At 41.7% G+C, this 19,199-nt stretch overlaps 1 pseudogene; it reads left to right on the plus strand.

Annotated features, from left to right (window-relative positions):
- Nucleotides 1-14,095: 14,095 nt before the first annotated feature.
- The window catches only part of LOC121080445, an 82,223-nt pseudogene continuing 77,119 nt past the window's right edge, over nt 14,096-19,199 (plus strand).

A 19,199-nucleotide genomic window follows, 5' to 3' on the forward strand; every position in this document is an offset into this window, starting at 1 on the left:
TGGTGACTAGTCATGGGTGCGGTGTCTGGTCACATAGGCACACAGCTTTGAGGAGACAACTACAGTTTTGAGGAGACGCCTGAGACGGGGAGACGCCTGCCCTTCTTTCTCTAACAAAGGGGCTATTTAAAAGAGAATGAGAGAAGATGAGAGACATTCAAATGCTATCTAGAGGGAGGGAGTGCTAAGTCTCCTTGCTGGAGAAGATGGGATGGTCACAAGAACATGACTCACCTACAAACCTGCAAGACCACCACATTCCAGGAAACGGACTGATAAGCTAATTAACATACGAAGCGGGGTTTAGGTAACAAATATGTATAGGCGCTAATTGAATATTCATTTGTTTCATTGTATAAATGTGGGATGGTTCGTCACTTCGGGTATGCACGCTTGTGGAGGAGCGATCCCCCGTGCATCTGCGCGCAATAAACATACCTACTTTATAACTTTCGAGTTATAGAGTCTAATTCCGCACGTCACTTGGGTTGGTTATCTTTAGAAGGGACATTTTGTCTTAGATTCCTGTTGTACATGCAACGTGGCGAAGACGGAGACTTTAAACATGGCCGCTAAGGAATAGAGTCTGCGTAGAGATGATATGGAGAAATAGTGTGAAATGGGGATGATGGAACACCGACTGTGATTGTATATGTCTACTCAGGAATGTGGGTATGGTGACTAGTCATGGGTGCGGTGTCTGGTCACATAGGCATACAGCTCTGAGGAGACAACTACAGTCTTGAGGAGACACCTGCCCCTCTTCCTCTAACAAAGGGGAGACGGGGAGACGCCTGCCCTTCTTTCTCTAACAAAGGGGCTATTTAAAAGAGAATGAGAAAAGGATGAGAGATATTCCAATGCTATCTAGAGGGAGGGAGTGCTAAGTTTCCTTGCTGGAGAAGATCGGATGGTCACAAGGACATGAATCACCTACAAACCTGCAAGACCACCACATTCCAGGCAAAGGACCGATAAGCTAATTAACATACGAAGCGGGGTTTAGGTAACGAATATGTATAGGCGTTAATTGAATATTCATTTGTTTCATTGTATAAATGTGGGATGGTTCGTCACTTCGGGTATGCACGCTTGTGGTGGAGCGATCCCCCGTGCATCTGCGCGCAATAAACATACCTACTTTATAACTTTCGAGTTATAGAGTCTAATTCTGCACGTCAGTTTGGCGAGCCAGGCAGGAGGATTTCTGCTCGGCCGAGGGACCAGCTGCGGAGCGGACGCTCCTAGGCGCGCCCCGGGAGATTTCCTCGGAGGAGCCTCCTCTTCTCAGCTGTTCACCCGGGAGCAGAAGAGAACCCCTGGATCCACGGATAAAACGGTATGTTTAGAAACGGGGCGGCTGGTGAGACGCACGGAGACGTCCGGCGCGCAGCGTAGTCCCCAGGAGGAAAGGTACCTTGGGAGGGGGTTTGCTGACCAAGGGGTGGCCGCTAGCGATCTTGAGGGCAGATCGAGCAAACCCGAGGTCACTGCCATTCCTAAAAGCCCGGAGGCCTCGTGACGGAAAGCGGGGGGCGGGACGGAATAAGGCGGGATCTCACAGGAACAAGAGGGACCTCTTAGCAAAAGTAAAAGGGAAACTTTTGCGTAGGAAAAAAAACCCAAAAAAACAAAAAAACAAAAAAACAAAAAAAAACAAAAAAAAAAAAAAAGGGAAGCTAAAAACTTCCTTTAGGTTGTCTTAAGAATTGGGGAATTCATAGAATGTAACAACTGAAATAGCGCTCTGTGTCTTGTTTGTTCTATGTGTTGTCTTGTTACATGTTCAAAACTCGGAGTTATGAAATGTATGTTGAAAAATAATAATATTCTGGTAATTCGTGGCAAATAGCGGAAAACTTAACACTCTGCTTAAGACCAGGAAAAATGTGGTTTTTTGTTTGTTGTTTGTTTTTTGGCAATTGTTCATTGAAATGCATACTTTGTGAACTGTCAGTGTTCCTAAAAGTTGTACATAAGTGCACGGTACCGTATAACATACTGCTTGTGTGACTGAGGGCTGCCCGGAGAGTGTGAATGGTGTGATTGAGATGCGCATTTTGATTTTCAGTGTATAGCTTAATTGTTTTGACTGAGTGTGAGTGCAAGAGTGCTTGAGACATGCGTTTGAGTGCAATATGAGTAAGGAGCTCTATCTGCGTTTCCGACCTTGGGTGGCTAAGGCGGCCGGAGAAAAACAAAGTAATTAAAATTGCAAAATGGGAAATGGAAGGAGTAAGCCCTGTGAAAAATCGCCCTTGGGTTGTATATTAAAACATTGGAGTGATATCGTAGGACATGGTGGTACCGAAAATAGAAGGAAATGGATTAAATATTGTAATCAGTGCTGGCTTTTGTATAAATTGGGGAGTGATGCAAAATGGCCTCAGGAGGGAGGAACGTTAGATTATAACACTCTCCTGCGATTAATGTTGTTTCTGAGGAGAGAGGGAAAAAGGGACAAAGTATCATATGCAGACATGTTCTTCATCCTCCAGGACAAACCCGAGTGGCAAAAGGACTGTGGATTAGTACCCCCTCGGGATCCTATGGTACTAGCACTAGAAAGAGTGCGGGATTAACATCACCTGATCTTTGATTATGGCTCTAGAAAAGGATAGGAAAAACCCTAAGACCTAAACTAGAAAGATGTTCTTGTTGAAATTTTTGTGTTTAAAAGCTCAGGTTGCGGTTCCTTCTGTGGAGCAACCAGAATGAAACACGTTGTAAGATAAAACTTGCACTGCTGTATGTAAAACCTGAGGCAGGTGTGTGTGTGTGTGGAGAATCAAAGACCTTGTGAAAGTGTTAAAGTATTGGGGTGAGTTTGTACAAACCCCCGTACCCCCTCGAAGGTGCGACTGAGTCATGCTGGATGCACCGGCAGGGTGTTTGCTATTTGCCTGCGAAGGCTGATATGTAATAACACAGACTTAAAGCAACAAGTAGCAGATTTGCATTCAGGGTAAGAAAGAGTTAAAACAGAAGTGCTGTTGCAGAGGCAGGCCTGTGTAACCTGCAGTGCAGGAACAGCATCTCCTGCCCCGAATCCTTCTGATGGTGGGGAGGAGGGGGTTGCTGTTGCTGACAATTGAGCAGAAGGACCTGACAATGTCACCCCAATTGCTGCAGCATTTGCAGTACAACAGGACCCATAACTGCCCTTTAGGGCAGGGAATGGGTATGAGGTGGTATTTTAGTGAATACAAAACCAACTTATTTGTTAAACTTCAGTAAAAAATAATAATAATTAAAAAATTGTTACAGTTGTGGGAGCTGCTGGCCACCAGGAAAACATCCTGAAACCTTTAAAGTACAAACTAAGAAAACAAATAAGAATGCCAAATTCACCAAAATCTTTGTTGGGATGAGATTTATTAGAACATCTAGACGTTTAAAGAAGGAGAAATGAAACTAAAAGTTAAAAATGATCAAGTAATTGAAATATTAAGCTTATCTTTAATTCAACAGAAAAGAGGAAAAGAGGACCTCCCTGAAGTAAAATAATTTTTTAACCAGGTGTATCCGAAAATAAAAGGTGAAAAATGCTTTACCTGTTACAGTAAAAATGATAAGGGGGAGGCTTGCCCAGTTCAGATAAAAACAATATCCCTTGGTCAGCAAGGCTGTGGAGATATTGGCAGAAAACCTGAAATAAAATACACTCTGTAGTAGTTCTACTAATGTAAATCTGTGTGTTTTGCCATGACAGTGACTTGTTATGGGATGTGCAGATGAAACTGCATTGACAACGAAGTACAAGGAATAAGGTTGGTCAGGTGCCTCCTACCATAGTCAAGGGCAAGACTGGGTTGGCCTCTGTGTTTGCCACCAAGAAGAATCTTGAGCTCCGCTTTTGGCTGCAACCCAGTAGGCGTTGAGCAGTGGGAACATATGCCATGCCAGACCTTGATGTGAGGAATGGCCCACTCTGAGGCACTGATTTGGAAATTGGAAACCACCTGGCCGACCATGAGGCCAGATGAGTAACAGAGGAGGTAGGAAAAAAGGAATTATCCTTAATACCCGACGATAAAATCCAAACTGTAAGTACAGATCAAGAGCCAAACTATTCTAAAGAAAACTTAAAGGTAATTCAGGACATGAATGATAAAATAAAATTAAGTAAGTGGACTTATTCAAGGGATGGTCATATAGTGGTACCATCTAATTTAATATGGACCACAGCCCTATTATTAATAAGACGCATTGGGGAGCTGATGCTTTATATAAAAGTCTAAATCAGAAATTGATAGGGCAAAACTTGTATACTGTAATAAAACAGGTGACTCAGCAATGTGAAACGTGTTTATGCAATAATCCCAATAAAGCAAATAAATAAAACTAGGGAACATTAGTAGAGGAAATGTTTCAGGGCAACATTGGCAGATCCAATTTCTCGGAACTTCCTTGAAAAGGGGGGTATCGATATTTATTGGTACTAACAGATACCTTTTCAGGTTGGCCAGAAGCCTTCCCATGCAGAACTGCTAAAGCCCGGGAAGTGACCAAAATACTGCTCCAAGAGATAATACCTGGGTTTGGAGTCCCAGCGGTAATGTCCTCGAATAGAGGACCACATTTTGTGTCCAGAATAGTGCAACAGATCAGCCACCATATAGGAATAGATTGGCAATTACATACCCCATACTGACCACAATCGAGTGGCCAGGTGGAAAAGATGAATCATCTAATCAAACAACAGATTGTCAAGCTAGGTCAAGAAACAAATCTAACTTGGCCCCAGTCTTTGCCATTAGCTCTTACACAAATTCGAATTAGACCAAGAGCAAAAGAGGGGCTTAGCCCATTTGAAATTTTATATGGACGACCCTATGTGGTACAAAAGGGGACGTCTTCACAGATTGGTGAAGAAACAATGACTTCCTATATGGTGGCACTAAACAAACAATTAATAAGAATTGAGAAGCATGTGATGGGAACACGCAGTAGGGGTCTGGATGGACCTGTTCACGATATACGACCAGGGGGACTATGTATACGTTAAGTGTTTTGCAGATAAAACCCTGGAACCACAGTGGACCGGACCTTTTCAAGTCCTACTCACCACCTACACTGCAATCAAGGTTGAGGGACAGAATTCTTGGATTCACCACACCCGGATCAAGAAAGCCCCTGCAACTTCGTGGAGAGTAACCCCAGATAAAAAAGGACTGAAACTTAAATTTACTCGGACAAATGGGAACAATGTGGGTGGCAAGTAAGTGAACCTGAGCGGTTGTGGATCCACCATATGGGAAGGGCACCACAACAAACAATATAGAACAAAAGAGTCTGGGACTGAGCCAGTGGCCAGTCTTGCCCAATTTGTTATCAGTAAGCCCCAACTCAAACAAAGATATTTTTGATCAAAACAGATTTTATATGTATATGTGAGGAACGTTTAGATTCTTAAAATGATCAATAGTGGGTTTAAACCATTTGTGGTTTTTTTGTACCCTCTCTCTTGCCTACAACCAAGAGCCTGATAACTGGCCTTGGAATCATGCCCAGAAAAAACACACTGGAATAATGGGAAAGGTGGACTCAAAGACGAAACTAGCTATGGTGGTTTTTTCTGAAAATGAGGTGTACCAAAGGAATCAATGGGATCGGGAGGATGTACACAAAGTCGACCAATTATGGGGAAAAATTAGGAGATAGGATAAAAGTAGGGTGTCAAACATATAATGAAAAAGATAACACCAAGATTTCAGGAGACACCCTGATTAATGTCAGAAAGGTAGATAAGGAATTTACCCTTCCAAATACAACCATGTGCTTTAATTCACGGGAATGTTGCCACAATTTTACCTTAACCGAGCCCATCTTTATAATATGCCTAGGAAAATACCCTTTTGAACATAGAACATGGGCCAGAAAGATAGGCGACAAGTGGCAAACAGTAGATTTAGAATCTTGTATTATGCGAGAACAGCAGGGCTTCCTCTGTGAAAGCAATACTATAATGGCCCAGGATACTTGTTTAGATACAGATCAGAAAATATGTCATTTCGAGGCCCGACCAAATGCAAACTTGAAAACAGTAATTATATATGCAGGGAAGGGATGTGCGTGTTTGAGAACTAAGTGTAACACAGTAACTGTAGATGGGGAGGTAAAGGAGACTGCACAATATTCAAATTACTGTATCTGTAATTTTACATCTAATTCCTACCCCCATAGGACTAAATATAAGCAGTATAAAAGAACTATTAAAACATGCAGATTTACAACGTATACTGGAAGAAACCAAAGAAAAGGGACACGAAACTCTTCTTATGATCCATCATGATGTAGAGGGGATCAAGAAAGTTTTAAAAAAAGGTAGAACAGGATGGAAACCATAATTGGTGGGATACTCTCTTTGGCTGGTCACCTTCTGCAACAGGAATTCTTAACACTATGGTACACCCCATTGTGATCTTATTGATCAGTTTAGGAATTTCCTTAATACTAACCATTATGTTATATTTGTGGGTTTGGAGAATGTTTAAAAGGGTAACACTTATGTATGATGCTTTATATCATTCGGGAAGACTGCTTAAGTAAAAGAATTTACTTAGTTTGATAGAAAAGGGGGGATTGATATGGAGAAATAGTGTGAAATGGGGACAATGGACATCGATTGTGATTGTATATGTCTGCTCAAGGAATGTGGGTATGGTGACTGGTCATGGGTGCGGTGTCTGGTCACATAGGCACACAGCTTTGAGGAGACAACTACAGTTTTGAGGAGACGCCTGCCCTTCTTCCTCTAACAAAGGGGCTATTTAAAAAAGAATGAGAAAAGGATGAGATATATTCCAATGCTATCTAGAGGGAGGGAGTGCTAAGTTTCCTTGCTGGAGAAGATCAGATGGTCACAAGGACATGAATCACCTACAAACCTGCAAGACCACCACATTCCAGGCAAAGGACCGATAAGCTAATTAACATACGAAGCGGGGTTTAGGTAACGAATATGTATAGGCGTTAATTGAATATTCATTTGTTTCATTGTATAAATGTGAGATGGTTCGTCACTTCGGGTATGCACGCTTGTGGTGGAGCGATCCCCCGTGCATCTGCGCGCAATAAACATACCTACTTTATAACTTTCGAGTTATAGAGTCTAATTCCGCACGTCACCCAGAGGGTTTTTTTCCACCATGACTATATTATATTTAGTGTTAGATTTCCACAGTTTAAGGGAAGAGGACTTTTAAAAAAACCAAAAAACATCATAACCAGCTTCAACAAGACTTGAGCACTTAATCCAAGTCAAGCTTTGCCATATGCAGGTACTCTCCTCATCACAATATTTTGTGCTTCTCTAAAAAACCAGGTTTTGTATTGCTTCAGTCCAAAACTTTACAGTGAATGCACACAAGCATATTCTCTCCAGTTACCTGTGTCACTATTATGTAGCAAAAAAAGATACAATCTTAGAGTTTTGAAGTTGCATAATTTCAAAGACATACTAAGGAACTCTTTCTTCCTTAAAATTCAGTACAAGGATAAGAGCGGAAGTGACCCGTACTGAACTTATGGCATTTTCCCACAATTCTCATACATGTAATCTTTTCTTTATACAGAGCTAACACAGTCCTTCTCAAGAAGATAAGGCTATTGGAAAGATCAAATCTTTTTAATCAACTGAAGTACAATACATCAACTTACCAATACACCTTTTATCCAGCCAAACTTGACTACTCCTTTGCTATCTCGTATATAAGTGGCAACTGCTTCCCCAGTTGGCATTCCTTCCTCTCTATTTGCACAGCCTTCTTCAAAGGGCTTCTAGGAAAAAGGGAAAATGCTTGTAAGAAATGGTCCAGCAATTTGTGCCAATAGAGGTTTTAAAAGGTAAACATTGGGACTTGGATCTAGGGGACAGGAGAACAAAGGAGTTTCAAATGACTGTTAACTATTGCAGGGAATGCTACACAAGTCTCTGACATCCAGCCAAGAGATTACCAAATAAGAAAGAAAAGGAAACTGAAGGACTACTGGAGGACAAAGCCTGGGAGGAAGTCTGCGAGCCTTCAGCCCAAACTACCCCCAGAGAGACCACCGAGAACTGATATGCATGCAGGGGTCGAATTCCAGAAACTAATTGTAATAACCCTGCCTTTCTTAGAAGTAGTGATGAATATGTATTAGCTTAGGAACATAAAAAAACAGCCGCCCGATGTAACAAGTGCACGTTAGAGGAGCCCTGACTCACTCAGCACCCAGCGCTGTTTACTTGCCTTTTATTAATCCCATAAATAAATAATATAAAACTAAAAATTGACTCAATTTATAACATGCTTATGTTTTATGAGCTTAATTGAATATAGAGGGAATTTGATACTCATATTGCAAGAAACCTTCTGCTTGTACAGAGGAAAAAAAGAAAGGATAGCAAGGCAGAAGTTACCAAGGCTTTCCTTTATGTTCCTTGCATGAGAGACAACCCACAGACTTCAAGCAATGTGAATGAAATTTACAAGAACAACTTAGGTATTCCACTTAAGTTAATTCAAACATAACAGTCAGAGTAATAAATATTTTTAAAGAGTCAGTCCTAAAGCCCTAACAAACATCTAGCCTTTAAAAAAAATAACACCAACAACTTACAAGATTTCACATGCAGTGACTTCCAACAGTACAGAGTTTTATTTCTTAATCTGAAAACATATACTGTTCTAACACAAACTATTGGTCTCAACTACAGCAATTCCTGTAGTCCAGGCTTGGCTGTTATTTGATCATTTTTTCAAGAAACAGTTTATTTACTTCCTTATAGACTATTCTACTATTCATTATAAGACAATGCTGCTAGAAAGGAGGGTGGCAAAGTAGCATTTCAGGGAGAAGGAAGGAAGACGATCTCTTCCCAAACTATTCCCTTAGAAGAGTTACAGATACAGAAAACATCAGTCTAACCCACAAAGACCAACTTGTGACATTTCCATTACAATTCAACACTTAGCTTTACAATGCAGAAGTCTTGACTGTCTGACATACTTAAAAGCTCAGCAAAACAAAACTGCCTTTCAAAGATCGAACAAGCATGCAACATGTTTTGGGTGGGTTTTTTTTTTTGGGTTGGGGTTCCCCCCCCCCCCCCCCCCCCCTTATGAATTTCCTACACTTTCTATAAGAAATCTTCAGGAAGCACTCTAGACAAAGTGCTATAAACGATAACAATTAAAACAATTTTATTTTGGGTTCAATCCATTTAGGTTGAGAAACAATAAGCAAAAACAGCACTGAGTGCGCGAAGAACTCAATTAGTTCCACCACACGCACACCTGAGTCCTAAAAGCAGCGTCTTTTATCCCCGGATCTTGTCCAATCTCTTCTCGACAGGTTGTTCGTCCTGCTCTTTCCCCATTGGGTCGTTAGGGTACACCTTCTCCTCCTGTTGGCTCTCCTTTGGCGTGCTTTTTCAAATCTCAAGGTCTTTGTCTCCTTCAGAGGGCTTTCCCTGGCGTGCTTTCGCTTTCCTTTCTTTATCTTATCTTGGCAGGCTTTTCCAAGCAGCGATTGCCTCAGGGGAAAGGGAAACCATCACATTGTCTCAAAGGAGAACCACAGGTGCCCACTCACTGCAACTGTGATGCAGGTCCCAGATTTACACAGGGTACAACAATTACACTTATCACAGTACATTCTATTTTTGACATGAATCATGACTGCGTTTATCACAAAAGTACATTAGTTATCCAAGGCAACAAGTATAAAGAATGAATACACTAGAAGACCATTTAGGGAATACTATTCAACAAACCAGCTCAAGCAGTATTTATTAAGCGGCTTGCATCCCAGGGGGCTTAAGAAATACTTAAGCTATTAGAGGCTCAACCCCAAAGAGGAATCCCAAAGAGCAAAGAGTCCAGAGGAAATATTTATAGATCTATTACTTATGGAAAGTGTCACCCATATTTACTCACAATTAGAAGCAAATATACAAACAAATAAGTTACCTAAAAAATCACCCAATGATCATGTCACCATTATCCAAAGGTCACTAGCACAGATTCACAACAGTGTTTCTCACATGTTCCCTGTGTTATGAAGATCTCAAAAACGTACCTGCAACACATCTAGAGATACTGTGTGGCTTTCCACCACTAGGCAGAATCACCATCAGTTTACACATATTTACCTTTATGAGATAGCTTTCTTAAATGGTAGGTCTTCTTGTCTCCAGGAGGAAGAAAAGAACAAGCTATATACCTTATAGGACCAAAAGAAATATCACTGGAAATTACCCAGTTTGATGAAATGTAAGTCTTCTGAATAGGAGAGAACTAATGGCTGTAAATTCTTGGGAGTTTTGCACAGTCTTTGACTAGTTGAATTTATTTACTTGCTGATTATCTGCATCTAAATACCCAAATTTGAGCCAAAACAAGTAATAAATACTGTATGATCCATTGGGGGGGGGGGGGGGGGGGAATGGTAAGGACCGAGAAGAGAATTGAAATGCTGCTACTTTTAAAGTTTTTACATATAATTAACTCTAGAATTCATATGTCAAGAAGAAAAATTAACTACCTTTCCTTTAATACATACAGCTACAAGTCACTTGCCAGCTGAGCCTTACATTGACCTGCCTAAACCAGAAATGAAGAGATTGAAAACTCCCTATTAAGGCTTCTTACCCAACTCAGACACACTTAAAATTCACAACAGAAAAGGACTAGTCTATATATCACCCTACTCTGATATCCTTGATTACCTTTCCTTCAGATGGATGACCTTTCCTCCAAATGAAGGAAGATGCAATTATTGAAACCCTTTCTAACTTTTAATGTCTTATTAAAGGCATTAATAATGTTTTTATCTTGTCTGATAACTTCACTTATCAGACACTGCTGTTCTCAACAAAACTTACCAGAAGCTTTCCTCCCCTTCTTCCCCCACCCACTGCCAAAAAAATGTAGGAAAAAAGGTACATTAAGCAAAGGAGAGACTAGGCACGTAAACAGAAATTTCTAACCCAGGCTCTTCAGAAATTAAGAATGTTTCTTTGATAGTTGCATTTTCAAAGCCACAGACACCTCTGAAGGTAATTAAAGGAATAAAATATCCTCCCACAGTTGTAGGGATAGAATGGCCTGAAATTCCCATTGCCACCAGTTTACTTACTAACTGAAGAACTCTCTTTGCACTCTCCCTAGCACTAGTAATCATAACTAGTGTATTAACAAACTTTACAGATCTCTATAAGGACCTTTCCACTCCCTTGAAGAAATGAAAATACACTTGTTTTCAAACAAACAAAAATTATGTAGAAAGATCAAACTTGTGATTTCGATGACTGTAAAAGTCTAGCTCTGATATGTCTGAACTCCACACAGAGGAAACTCATGCATTTATCGAGGCTCAAACTAATCTAATTCAATGAGGCAGAACTAATTCCAAAAACAAGAGCAGGGCACTCCCTATTTGATATAATCCACTTCCATTTCTATACTATGCTGCTTTATCATGGGAACAATTAACAAGAGACATGGAAAAGTGTCAGTTTATACAATTTAAGCTCTCTGTAGACTTTCCATGCTAAAGTTAAATTTCTCATTGTATTCTATGTCCTAAATCAAGCAGCAGAGAACACCAAATAATCCCAAAATCACATTAAACACTCTCAAACACAGAGCCCAAGAAGCAAATTAATTCCTAAAGTTAATTTAATAAACATGTCAACAATGACAACAAAAACTTCAACCAAGCATGCAAGTGTGTAATGAGAGGGCTTAGGAGCATAAATCCTTGTACACCAATGCACTCAGTATGAGAAACAAACAGGATTAACTGGAAGCGTTGGTCAGCTCCCAGAGCTACGATGTCATTGGTATTAGTGAGACTTGGCAGAATGAGTCCCATGATTGGGGTGCTGGGATGAAGGGCTACAGGCTGTTCAGGAGGGATAGGCAGCGTAAGGGCTCTTTCTGAAATCTATGCAGGCTTTTCCTGTTTGCTCTCAAGCACTGGATGTGGAGAAAAAGAAAAGGCCTTGTTCATTGTCTGGGTGCCAGACTGCAGAGTGATTATGGCTTAAAACATAGTGAGGAAGCAACTAGCACTAAATCTGGCTCTCAGAGCTCACCTGCAAATTACTTCTGTGCATACCTGTTTGCAATGAGGGGCGTGCCCAAAGCCTCCCAAATCTTAAATCCTGATCTAGGAAGAAGAGACCTCCACAGATGAGCATAGAGGGAGTGAACAGCTCAGTGGAGTGTAAACTAGCTGCAAAGGTGCTTTGGTGCATGTGGACATTTTCCAGAGCAGAACTTGGGTAGATAAGCAATTGTATATAACCAGCACTTATGTATGCAATAAAGGTTCTCACTTCTTCACTGACTTGGAGTCTGTGCCTTCATATGCCACAAGGCAGGGCAGGCAAGGCAGAGATGTTGCACTGTATGTAAGGGAGAGAGGCTTGACTGTACAGCCCTCGCAGTTAGTGATGATGTGGTTGAGAGCCTCTGGGTGAGGATGAGGGTGGTGGAAAACAAAGGAGATGTTGTAGTGGGTGTCTACTAACGATTGCCCAGCCAGGATGTCAGTGCTGATGAGTTACTCTATAGGATTGGTAGCCCTCATCCTTATGGGAGTTTTCAACTTCCCAGACATCAGCTGGGAGTACCATACTGCTGTGATGAGCAGGTCTTGGAAGTTCTTGAAGTTTGTAGGAGATAACTTCTTGTCAAAGGTACTCAGTGAGCCAACTAAGAAAGATGCCCTCCTAGACTTGCTAATTGTGAATAGAGAAGGACTCGTGGGGGATGCGATGGTAGGTGGCTGTCTTGGCCACAGTGATCATGAAATAGTTGAGTTTAGAATTTTCAGCATAATGAGAAAAAAGGACAGCAGAGTTGCTACCTTGGACTTCAGGAGAGCAAACTTTAAGCTATTCTGGGAGCCACTTAGCAGAGTCCCCTGGGAATCTACTTTTGAGGGCTTAGTAGTCCACGAGTGCTGGTCAGTTTTTAAGAACCACCTTTTAGAAGCACAGGATCAGATGTAATCCCACTGTGTTGAAAGTCAAGCAAGCAGGGCAGAAGACCAGCTTGGCTGAACAGGGAACTCCTCGTGGAGCTCAAGAGGAAAAAGAAATTGTATGATCTCTGGAATCAAGGTCAGGCTTCTCAGGAAGATTACAGGGCCGTGGTTCGTATATGCCGGGAGAAAACACAACAGACCAAAGCTCAATTAGAGCTGAAACTGGCCAGTGTTCTGTTAGATAACACGAAAGGCTTTTTGACGTATATTAATAGTAAGAGGAGGTGTAAAGACAACATTGGACCGTTACTTCTTCAAGATGGTTGTTGTGGTTTAACCCTGGCCAGCAACCAAGCACCGTGCAGCCACTTGCTCACTCCCCCTCACCCAGAGGGATGGGGAAGAGAATTGGAAAGGAATGTGAAACTCAGGGGTTGAGATAAGAACAATTTAATAGGTAAAGCAAAAGCCGCGCACACAAGCAAAGCAAAGCAAGGAATTCATTCACTACTTCCCATGGGCAGGCAGGTGTTCAGCCATCCCCAGGAAAGCAGGGCACCATCACGCGTAACGGTTACTTGGGAAGACAAACGCCATAATGCCGGATGTCCCCCCACCCTTCTTCTTCCCCCAGTTCATATACTCAGCATGATGTCATATGGTATGGAATATCCCTTTGGCTAGTTTGGGTCACCTGTCCTGGCTGTGTCCCCTCCCAATTTCCCGTGCCTCCCCAGCCCTCTGGCTGGCAGGGCCCAAGAAACTGAAAAGACCTTGACTTAGTAAAACATTACCCAGCAACAACTAAAACCATCAGTGTCCCATCAACATTGTTCTCGCACCAAATCCAAAACACAGCACTGCACCAGCTACTAAGAGGAAAATTAACTCTATCCCAGCTGAAACCAGGACAATGGTCATCTGACTATTAGGGCTGAATAAAAAGCGGAGGCATTCACTGCTTATTTTTGCCTCACACTTTAATAATACTGGTAGACCTTGGGCTGGCTGGTCCCCTGAGTCAGAGGACCATGAGTGTGGGAAGAGTGGCTTTCCACTTGTGGACGCTGAAATTGTAAGGGACCAGCTAGATCAGCTGAATGTTCACAAGTCCATGGGGCCTGATGGGAGTCATCCCAGAGTACTGAAGGAGCTAGCGGATGTTACAGGAGGACCCATCTTGATCATCTACCAAAGGTCTTGGGAGTCTGGGGAGGTCCCTGCTGACTGGAAACAAGCTAGTGTTATTCCAGTCTACAAGAAGGGCGTGAGGGAACTACAGACCTGTTAGTCTAACCTCAGTTCCTGGAAAAATTATGGAGAAGATCATACTCTGGGTACTATTGAAAGGCTTCTAAAGAGCAATGCAATCCTCAGACTCGGTCAACATGGGTTCACAAAGGGAAAGTCCTGTCTAAACAATCTGATCTCCTTCTATGATAAGGTCACCCACCTACTGGATGAAGGGAAGGCGGTAGACGTAGTTTTTCTGGATTTTAGTAAGGCTTTTGATACTGTCCCTCACAGCATCCTTCTGGACAAGTTGTGCAACTGTGGGATGAGTGGGTTCATTGTGTGTTGGGTGAAGAACTGGCTGAAGAGCAGGGCTCAAAGGGTTGTAGTGAATGGAGTTATATCTGGCTGGTGACCAGTCGCCAGCAGTGTTCCTCAGGGTTCAATTATAGGGCCGTTTTTGCTCAATATATTTATCAGCAATCTAGATCCATTAGCAAGTTTGCTGACAATACCGAACTGGGAGGTGCTGTTGACTCTCTTGAGGGACAAGAGGCCTTGCAGAGGGATCTAGATAGATTGGAGCATTGGGCTATGATTAATAGGATGAAATTTAACGAGCCCAAATGCTGGGTTCTGCACATAGGATGGAGTAACACCAGACACGAGTATAAACTGTGAGAGGAGTGGCTGGAGAGCAGCCCTGCAGAAAGGGATCTGGGGATGCTGGTTGGCAGCAGGCTCAATAGGAGCCAGCAGCATGCCCTGGCAGCCAAGAGGGCAAACTGCATCCTGGGGTGCATCAAACACAGCATAACCAGCCAGTCAAAAGAGGTGATGACCCTGCTGTATTCAGCGTTGGTGCAGCCTCACCTTGAGTACTGTGTGCAGTTCTGGGCCCCACAATTTAAGAGGGATGTGAAGATCCTTGAATGCGTCCAGAGGAGGGCAACAAAGCCAGTGGAAGGGCTGCAAGGCATGTCCTATGAGGAGCAGCTAAGGACTCTGGGTTTGTCTACTTTGGAGAGAAGGAGTCTGAGGGTCAACCTCATTGCTCTCTACAGCTTCCTGAGGAGAGGGAGTGGAGAGGGAGGTGCTGATCTCCCTGGTATCCAGTGACAGGACCTGTGGGAATGGTTCAAATCTGCACCAGGGGAGGTTTAGACTGAACATTAGGAAGCATTTCTTTACCTAGTGGGTGGTCAAACACTGGAACAGGCTTCCTAGAGAGGGGGTCGATGCCCCAAGCCTGTCAGTGTTTAAGAGGCATTTGGACAATGCTCTTAATTAATAACACACACTAACTTTTGGTCAGCCCTGAAGTGGCCATGCAGTTGGACTAGATGATTGTTGTAGGTCCCTTCCAACTGAAATATTTTATTCTAGTCTCATCTAGTCTTTTTTATATATAGCTTATCAGAGGGAAAGGAGGAAATTCCAGGAAAACTTTTCATGAAATAATCTAGGAATGTTAACTTCCTTGCTTGATTTACATCTGTCAGGCAAACCTTTTTGGTCACTATAGGTGGAATTTTTTTTACTGTGGAATCATAACACAATCTTCTAGGAAAATAAAACCTTGCAAAATTGTGTCAACCTGTTTATATATGTATGTATGTATCACTACAAAACTGCACTCCACTAGGAAAACTGCACCAAGAAAATTTTTAAAAAAGAAACTCAAACCAAACACACAGACATACACACTAACAATGTGTTATGTAAGTGATGTTGCTTAATACTAACTTAAAATAAAGTGCTATGGGTAAGTCATGATTCAAAGAAATAGAAGATTGAACTAAAAATGAGCTATTAAATTTTTGCAGTTCAAGTGATTTATAGCTTTCCTCTGTGCTAAGATTTTCTTTTTCTTACTTATTGGACTCTGGTTTCTCTAAAACTAAGGCTTTTCTCAAACAAGAAAGCAGATGGTTATCTTGATTGCATTATTTCTTCATGGTGAAGAAGTGCTTAAGAGTGAAACTTATTAAAAAATTAAATGCCTTATCTTGATGTTGCTCTGTGAGAATATGCTTACCTAAAAAGGGAAGTAACCTAGATACGTCCTTCTTAAGTGCAGGTTCAGTCTGTTAATGCTTATTCTTGTGATGGCTCTGCTCTAGGTTCCTGTGTTGTTCGAGATGCTACAGGGAAAGTTAATAATACCATTATCACCGAGCTGAAAAATTGTACTACTGCAGCTTGCAAATTAAACTATGATTTCTCATCCTGTCAGACAGGGTGTCAGTATGGGCTGATGAACAATTTCCAGGTATGAAATGTTCTCTTAAATTAGTATAATTGGGTTTGTGCTTTTTTTGAAATGCATATTAACAACAACAATAAAATAATTGGTTAAAAATGTCTGTCTCCATAAATACAAGGTTAATCTGGAATAGTTCAGTGATACACTTGAGCTAGTATGTAGAACAGCAAGGTAACCATGTTTAAAAAAACAAACCAGAACACCTTTGTGCTGCGAATGAAGAGACGGGACGCAGCTTGATGCAAGCAAATGTCAGTTTATTGTACAGAAACACGAGTTTATAAACACTTTCAAAAGCTGCGCATTTCAAACTAATTGGTTCTTGAAGCTAAGCACTGCATACCAGGCAATCCCTGATTGGTGGTTAACTACCAGCAATCAACAGCAAGGTGTTACCTTTCCTTGGCGCCATCCTTGGCGCCATCCGTCTCCCACCCCCCTGTGCTCTGCAAACATGCCTCATCATGTTAATTGTTGTCTAGACAAGCTCGAGCAAATTCCCCTCAGCTAACTGATTGCCGCGCATGGTCCCAGTTTGCAGACTGCTCCTGCATCTCCCCCTTCCTGTTGCACAAAAAGAACCTTTGAAACCGAACAAGTAAAAACAAGGTATAAGTAATAGAACAAATAAAAAAACAACTGAGACATATTATCAGTGTCAAAATAACCCACTGTCTCTGTTCCATACAATTTTACAATTTCCCCTTTTTGTTTTTGAACAGCTAGTACCAGGTTTGCCATGTTCTGCAGGGCCCTTGCAAACATGACAGCAACCAAGGTAATAGCAAACAATACTGCCAATTGAATGAATGGATGCCAAAAAAGGCTGAAATTTTCTCAGACTTTGATAACATGTTGCTGCAATGGGGCGCCTAAAATCCACGCAGCACATACCATCAAAATCCTCACAGCCATGTCCCTGAACCAACAACAAAAAACAGTGGCAATTTTGACTCACATTCTTAACTGCCTACCAAACAAGGTGATTTAACTCTTTAATGCTTTCCCTGCTGTTACTCTGGGTAAGATAAGAACGGCTGCGACACGTTCCCATCATAGCCTCCTACTACATTAGCATCTACAGAAAGACAATGATCGACATTCAAAGTGTAAACAATATCATCTTTTGGATTAACATTATACATAGGTGGAAGGGCACACCAAACAAGAACTGCTTCAGTCAAAAAGTCAGAAACATAGCATGCCTTCTCTGAACATACCTCTGGGGTCATTCCCTTCATTCCCTCTTTTTTATGCAAAGAGAGACACTTTACCATAACAGAGAAGCCCCTATTTACATCTCTGAGCCAGGACACAAACCGCAGCTGTATGCGCCACCAGGCTCAGGGCAGGAATCATTCATGTAGTTACATAGCTATATATCTCTACAACTGTGCAGACACCTATTAAACACTAAATAATCATGTTTATCTTTCCTATTCTCCTTCACAATACCTAGTTGTTCTCTCATTATGAATCCTCCATTCCCCTCATCAGTGTCAATGGAATCATTGTCCGAGTTGTCCTGTGAGTTGTCCTGTTCCCGTGCTTAGTCCAAGAGTATTACCTTTGTTAAGTGGTTTGATCCAGGGTGATAGTGTTCGTTCTAGGCGCTGTAAAAAGCGAAATCTATATTCTATGTCCTGATTTTGGGTATCTAACATTAATGCAAAACAGTAATCCTCACACAGTTTTTATTTCATTCTGTAGGGTCAGTGTCGCTATCAGTTGTCTGCGGTAAAGGTTCACGGAAAGGTCTTACATTCTTCGCTGGGATCCATCTAGGTCCTTTTTCTGTAGAGACACAAGCATAACCTTTTCCCCATGTAACAAGAGGATATGGTCCCATAATTTTACCTGTTTCTGGATCTCGGACCGATACTGGGGCTTTAACCCGTGCCTCGAAGGAGGTATTTGCAGTGAAATGTCGAACTATCGGTGGGTTGTTATCTATTAAAGAACAATTCAAAAAATTAAAAACATACAATGCTTTCTGTAACCGTTCCTCCGGAATAGCCATTCCCATTCCCCCTTTTTGTTGTTGTAATAAACGTTTTAGAGACTGATGAGACCGTTCAATGAGAGATTGACCGGTGGGGGAATGAGGAATGCCAGTAATATGAGTTATGCCCCATAGGACAAAAAAGGTTTTTATAGTTGTTGAAACATAAGCTGGACCATTATCTGTCTTTATCTTTAAGGGAATACCCAATGTAGCAAAAGCACGCATTAAATGTCTACGAACATCTCGTGCCTTTTCTCCTGTGTGACAAGAGGCAAACAAGGCACCTGAAAATGTATCAATGGAAGAGTGGATATATTTAAGGTTACCAAATTCAGAATAATGTGTGACATCTGTTTGCCATAATTGTAGGCTTTGTAATCCTCTAGGGTTAACTCCTGCAGCAATTGATGGGAAAGAATGTTTTTGACAATCAGGACAGACAGCAATAATATTTGATGCTTGGTGAGAAGTAAGGTCAAACTGTCGCTTAAGAGCTCCAGCATTTTGATGGAAAAAAGAGTGACTCAGTTTAGCTTGTGCAATACGGTCTGGCAGTACTTGAACTGGTAACGTCAATAGATCAGCTCGTCGGTTACCTTCTGCAAGAAAACCAGGTAGTGAGGTATGAGACCTAATATGCATAACAAAATAAGGTGCAGATCGAGAGTCCAAAAGGAAAATAAGTTCCTGTAACAGGGTAAAAAGTTGTGAATG

Source organism: Falco naumanni, chromosome W (genome assembly GCF_017639655.2).
Source record: "Falco naumanni isolate bFalNau1 chromosome W, bFalNau1.pat, whole genome shotgun sequence".
NCBI classification, from domain to species: domain Eukaryota; kingdom Metazoa; phylum Chordata; class Aves; order Falconiformes; family Falconidae; genus Falco; species Falco naumanni.